Raw genomic sequence first — 7,399 nt, 5'->3', positions numbered from 1 at the left:
ATTGTGAACATGCTTGTAGATAAAATTTGGGTTGAGAGCAAAAGAAATCGAACTTGTCATGGGTAACTGTAATAGTGTCATCCAACCCTCAATATATGCATCAGCAAACCCATGCACTATTTAATAATTTAAAAATTTTAAACGTCCTCTAGCCCATGCATTCAACAAGCATTTTTAATTATTATTTGCTATTAGCATCAACTAGCCCACACATCATTTAATATAAAACGTCGAGTAGCTCACACATTAAACGAGCATTTTAAATTATTATTTTCTATTATTGTCATATGGCTCACGCTAGTTTTAGTATGTAGTGTCCCCTGGCCAACGCTAAAGCTTTATACTTTACATTTTTTATTCATTTAACTATACTTGTTTGTGTCACCAAGACGACGTTACTACACTGCAATTTGCGTGTGTTGGACGACACATATAAATTAGCCTCCATGGTTTTTTCGTGGTTGGCTTTCCGAGGCTAGACCGACAATAGATATAAATTTGTGTCGACTTTGGACTATTGGTGTCGGATTTTGGCCGATGCTATTTACTTGAATTCTTTAGTGAATAGTGGTTAAAAATCACTACAAAATGTGGTCTAATTTGATTTTTTCTATCATATTTTGACAGTTAAAATCACCACAAAATACATAATATTTTAACAATTAAAAACTATAAAAAATATTTGGTATATTTTTAAAAAAATTTAAATTCCAAAAAGTATTTATTAATTATTAGACTGATTCCAAAAATTTTCTATTGCACTATTATAGAAAATCAAGTTTTAATTAGTTATTGCATGAAAGATCTATGGTTCGCATTATAAAATTTGATTCAAAAAATCATGCAAAACAAATAGGCTTCATGAAACTGCGAAGTACAAAAAAAAATCTATTGCAATTAGTACAGTAACTCAAAGGTGCCTTCAGGTAAATAAGCTCTTAACACATTAAGGGTTATGACATAATTTTGAGTATGAAACATAATGGAATAAACCAAAAAGAGTGCAATAATCACAACTGCATAGGTAGTGATCAAGGACTGATACAAATAGAACCCATACAACCAAGACTTGACTTTTCACATAGAAAACAGAATTGAAGATAAAAGACACCAAATGATATGCTTATAAAATCTCTTTCCCTTCAGAACTCATTAACCATTTAATTTAAAGAATCATAACATAAAAAAAAAAAAAAAAACCTCGAAATAAAACTTACCCATTTTTTTTTTCTTTCTCTTCCCATGTAGGTACAGGTCCCGTGAGGATATTTCTAGTTAAATATCTAACATTGAAGAATTTAAAGAAATTATGATGCGTAAAACTTGTGATTTATTCAAGTCCTAGAATCATGGCGAAAATTCTAGTAATATTGAATCATGCTATTGCTCCTAAATGAAAGTGAAACAACAGTAATTGGTAACCAGAAAATGTCAGCCCAGTTTGGAGTATAAGAGAAAAGAAATTAACAACCTCTTCCATATAATTTGTCTTTCTTAGGCCATACTGATTAATGAGATCATAATCATGGGAAGAGATTATTTATCTGTTAGCTGCATGTACTATGATTAGTTATATCCTTTTTGGCTCCCCATAGCCTCCAATTTGTAAGACTGACTTTATTTTCTGCCCTTCTTTTTAAAGGCCCACCCTAATCAGTTGGGTCTAAAGGCTGACCCATAGGGTGCCAAGGCCCCTAAAGTAGCCAAGGTCCTTCATTCTGCACTCACTTGCCAAAATCAGTGCTCTCACTCCTACCTTTCCTCTCCACAGAAACTCTGTTAGGGCTCGGTACCACCATGGTAAAGCTAGTTCGAACTCATTCCTTCTTCACGTAAGTTATCCCTCATCTCGTACTTCCTTTTTTTCTAACATTGTTGTCTTGGTTCCAGCAAGGGTCCCTCTTGGTAACCTTGTTTTCCTATGTTCTACCAATTTTTTCCAGCTTAGTAAGTTGTTCTCAGAGTTGTGGTGCTCACTGTTTGGGTATACGAGTCTTTTGGCTAACTCTTTCCAAGTAAGGGAAGCTAGAATTTTTTTTATGCTTTTATAAATAATGTGCTTGCTTTGGTTCTGTTGGGTGCTCTTGATGATTTGATGTGCTTTTGATGGTGTGAAAATAATTTGTGTATTGTTTATGGATGGATTTTTGGCTTGGCATGCGTGAGAGCAGGTGAGATCTGCTATGCTTGCCTAAGCGAGCTGTTTTTTGCCCAAACGAGAAGCTCTCGCCTAAGCGAGGAGCTCTCGCCTAAGCGAGAATGGCAGTAACTCGCCTCCCTTTGGTTTCGAGTGCTCGCCTGAGTGAAGGCCTCTCGCTTGAGCGAGATGGGCTAGCTTAAGTGAGAACTCGAAGTGCTCTCTGTTTTCAATCTCGCTTAAGCGAAAGCTTTTTGCTTGAGCGAGAGACCCCTATTGCTTGAGCGAGCGCTCCTTAGCCTAAGCGAGATTGACAACAAAGTTGTTTAAATACTTGTATGCTCCCATGATTGATTTGTTTACTCTTTTAAAGCATGAAAATATGATGCCAACATTTTATGCAACGTGTTTGTGTTTTCTTTAGTTTTTGTTGTTAAGGATTTTGTGTTCTTACATGTTAAAACCAGTGAAAAGTTGTCAGTTTAGCTTAAGCGAGAGATTTTAGCTTAAGTGAGATCAATCTAGCTTAAGCGAAAATTTCTAGCTTAAGCGAGACCATTCTAGCTTAAGCGAGACCAGTTTAGCTTAAGCGAGAATTGCTGCAGAATTTTAATTCCTTACTTTAACTTTAACTTGTGGATTGATTCAATTACTTCTAAAAGCATGAATTGGGCGAATGGGTATGAGTAGAATGATTTATGGTCTGTGATATAAGTTTAACATGACCTTGGCATGTAGCATGTATAAGATGATTGGTAATTAAAGTGGCATGGTATTGGTATGAGATGAAATTCTATATTCATGGTTTGGGAAGGATGAATTGGTATGGACTCCACATGTGATGGGAATGAGGATTGGTTATAGAGGTTGACATGAGATTTATGTGCATGATAAATATTACTTGATTGATGGAGTATCATTGGTCTGTGGTCAGTACGTAATCCCATGAGCCTCTAGGTGAGACCCCATGGTGGTGCTTTAGTGGTCGGGATGTAATTCCATGACCCCTGTTAGTGGGAGTTCATGGTGGTGCCCCATCTATATAACTTGGTAAGGATTCAAGGTAAGGTTGCATCCTGACACTCTATGGAGTCAGTTAGTCTCACATAGAGCGGACTGACTCTTGTGGTGAGAGTAGCAGGAGGCCTAAAACTCATTAAAGGCTAACCTTGTGTGGGGGGATTGAGACATTGTAACACTTGTAACACTTGTAACACTTAGCTCGGGGGTGAGCAGGATAATCCCCCACAAGTGCAAGCATCTGTTGAATCCAACTAGATTATATGTATCCGGATGAGTCAAATTTGAGTCTAATGTATTGTTTGAGAAGTCATAACATGTTTTGGATGATATAGACTGCTTGGATTGTGTAATAGCATGTGACTATATGATAAACTTTTTTCTACTCTAGCTTACTCTGTTTGCTTGTTGGTTGCCTTGTATGCGATTCTTCTCCTTTTGCGATGATCATCAATTTATTGATGTGAGCAGATGCGAGAGGTTCTCGCAGTCAACAGGGAAATGGTGACTCTGCAGCTTAGTCCGCCAGGGCTGGTTCCTGCTTAGTGGATTTTCTCTTAGGACTATAGCCTATGTATTAACTTGTTTTCAATCTTAATTGTATTACGGTTGGATTATGTATCCTGTGCATATTATCGTGATGTGTCTTATGATTTTCTTTTAAAACTCTTTGATATTCTTAAAGAGTGAGTTATACTCCGAACCTTTATTCGAAATATTGTTTGTGTGACGTGTCATTTAATTAAATCTATTTATTAAAATGGGACGTTACACAATTCCCCATGACAAGTGAGTGCTTGCAAAATTTTCTTTTCCATTCTCTTACAGAGATTAACTAAACCACTGCAGGGCATTTTACATCGGTACTGATTTGATCGCTGAACTTAATGGAGAGTGGAAGCTCTGGAAAGCATTCGAATTCCGAATTTGCAAGTTAAGATCATATGAAGAACCAAGGATAAAAAAAGTTATAGCCAACAATGCTCAGATTAAGAACTTCAAATTCACATTTACAAGTAAAGATGACGCACCTTCTTGATAGATGAAATCAAACCATGAATAAATTTGGAAGCAGTACACTTAACTCCAATCTGCGATCAGGGAGACTCAAAAGTTTGAAAAGTATAAAATAAATTAAAAAAAAAAAGATCTTCTATTTAAAATTTATTTTTCAAACTTTATTTTATTTAAAAAAGTTAGATCTTTAAATATTATAATTAATTTAATAAAAAATATTAATAGTAAAAAAAATTGAAACTTTTTTTCTTAAAAACCAAAAGCGAGAGTGTCGGTCCTGAATCCAATTGCAACAACAATTTGTCTGCATGAATCAGCTAGCTATTGAAGCACATTCAAAGATAAAATCACCACTAACCACATCTTTTTCATCCTTGCAATAAAAGAAAACCATGCAGGGATTTCCATGCCTTCTTCGTCGAGAAGTTCAGCATAAGCCTATATATTAAATCGTAAGCAAAATCAATGGCATTGCTTAAAATCAAGGTGAAACTAAGACAAAATTGCAAAGGTGGTCCACAAGTTTTTATGATATTAGTAAATGATAATTGACATTAAAGCATGCAGATTTATGTTCACTTTATAACTTACAAGGCATCAAGTTCGAGTCCTGACCCTTTTTGTTTCAAGAATTTCAAGTTGCGTATGTTCATCGAATTACAATGTGAATATAATCACCACTCAAACCATTTAATACTATGATTTATTTTTTTAAAATATTTATAAATTAGTGGTATTATTAGTTAAAATTAAGACGACCTACTAAACTGTTTTCATCACTATTAATCAGGTTACTTCTCTACTTCTTCTATAAAACGATATAAAGAGGTAGGATTATTTAACAATGACATGAAACTTAGAATCCAATGCATAACAATAATAAACTATTGGAAAGCAATAGCCACCAAGAAAATTTAGAAAAAACCAAAGGCCGACAATTAATTTAAAAAAAAAAAAGAGTGAAACCAACTTAAGTATATAAATTGCTTTACTCCATAGTTCACCAACGCACAATTGGACCAGTAATTCTTACCGACAAAAAGGTTGGAAAGCATCCCCTCTGGCACACGTTTTAATCCTAACACGAAAAAAAAAATTTAATAGCATCAATCATTTTCAAGCTGTTATCAAAACTAACTTTATTTTATTAAAAAAAGTTAAATTTACATAAATATTTATTTGTGGTCATCTCAAAACTGACAAGTTTATTTCTATTTTTTTATTTGTTTACATAAATATTTTATTTTATCTCAAAATTGACACGCTTTACCTGGAACCCTTATCTGGGACCTTTGCCAGGAAGACTTTCGATACTAGGACCATACTGCACTCGTCTGAGCCGATATTAACCATCGGCTTTGATACCACTTGTCAGGTTTATCGAGGATGGGTATTACTGGGGAGATACAACTTCTTCTGATACAGGTAGTCCTCTATCTGCATCTTCCAGAACCTGAAGTCACTGTCATCAAACTTCTCAATCCTCACCTTCCCTTCTTCCAATGTCATTGCTCTTGCTGCTTTGACGAAAGCTCATGCTGCTTTTGACTAAAGCTCCTGCTGCGGCTTTTGACCAAAGCTCCTGCTGCATTTGACCAAAGCTCCTGCTGCGGCTTTTGACCAAAGCTCCCACTACTTCTCTAAACTGAGATCCCCAAGAAGAAAAAATAGAAACCAAATCTTTTCTGATGTGAAAGATCAGACAATGCTGCAACCACAGAGCATACTAAGAAAAATGGCTCTTGATACCAATTGTTAGGAACAAGGCAATAAAGGAAAGAATAAAGGAGAGAAAAATAGACACAGAGAATTTAACGTGGTTCGGCGTACAATGTGTATGCCTACGTCCACGACTACACTAGAAAGTATTTGTATTTTTGGTGTATCTTAAAGCTTTACATAGAGTCTCTTATATAGTAAAATAGAGAACCACATCTCACTATTCTAGCCAATGTGGGACTTAGAATCACACTTGGATTCCTAACACCCTTCAATAATGCACTCTCTTCGCAAACAAGTGAGATGCTTCCTTCTTATTGAGTTTTATGTGCATGAGCTTCTCACCGAATCACAATGACAATGCTACAGAGCCATCATCTCTCCGCTCATCTCTCCATGCACAAATCATCATCTCTTCTTACAGTTCAAATCATTTTCTCTTCTGTTAGAGCCATCATCTCCACTCATTTCCTCGTGAAAATCCTTATCGTAAGTGTTTTCTCCCTTGAAATTTTGTATTCAGGTGATAATCAGTTGTTGATTAAAGTTGATTCATGGTTTTATGCTTTTTTTTTATTTTATTTTAGATTATGCCTATTTATGAAATTGCTAGATATGTTAAGTTATAAAGTATACAAGGATTATGGATTTAAAAAAATGTTTGTTGTGTCTTCCTTAAAAAGTAGGGAAAACATTTAGTTTCAAAAATAGAGGTATAATAGGTTTTCTATTTTTTTTTTTTACTCTAATTAATAATAGCTCCATCCCACAGTCATGAAACAAAGAACAAAGATTCGAGAGTTAATGCAATTGAAAAAGTATTGTTAAATTTCTATGCATGTTACTAACTTTTGCTTTGAGCCTAGACTTGAACTAGATATGGGGTTTTTTTCGTATTAGGCAAATTACACCGGATAATTACGAGAGTAGGCAATTTTTTTTAAAATTACCAATTTAGGCAAATCGTGTTGGCACAAGACGTTTTCTCATGAAGAAATCGTAAGACCCCTGTGCGTTTTTGGGTCAAAGACAAAAATCATGGAGGGGGGGGGGAGGGTTGGCGACATGTAAGAAAAAATTGTGTGGGGCCAACACGTTTTCAGCTAAAATTGTTTTGGGAGGGCACAATTTCTAAGTTGTAATCGATTACTTTACGATGTAATTGATTACAAAATGAGTTGTAGTATTTCTGGGTTAAATGTAATCGATTCAAATATATTGTAATCGATTACAGTCATAATTTTTTTAAAAAAAGTTCATTAAATTTTAATTCGATACAAAGGCAATCATAATAATTTTAATTGTTTTTATAGATTTTTGTAATCCATCAGAGAATAAAGTATATGAAATTATAGTGGATGAACGCATAAGATATGGTAATGTCATAAAATTTGTGTTAATTTTGACATTCAAGAAAGAAGAATAGAACATTGAAAAGTAAATTTATTGAAATTAAAAATGAACAAATTATTGGCGAAATGGTCATTGGCCCTATGATGACCCTCA

This window comes from Vigna unguiculata, chromosome 11, assembly GCF_004118075.2.
Source record: "Vigna unguiculata cultivar IT97K-499-35 chromosome 11, ASM411807v1, whole genome shotgun sequence".
NCBI classification, from domain to species: Eukaryota; Viridiplantae; Streptophyta; class Magnoliopsida; order Fabales; family Fabaceae; genus Vigna; species Vigna unguiculata.
The sequence above is the reverse complement of the archived record's forward strand: the minus strand, read 5'-3'. Positions refer to the sequence as shown.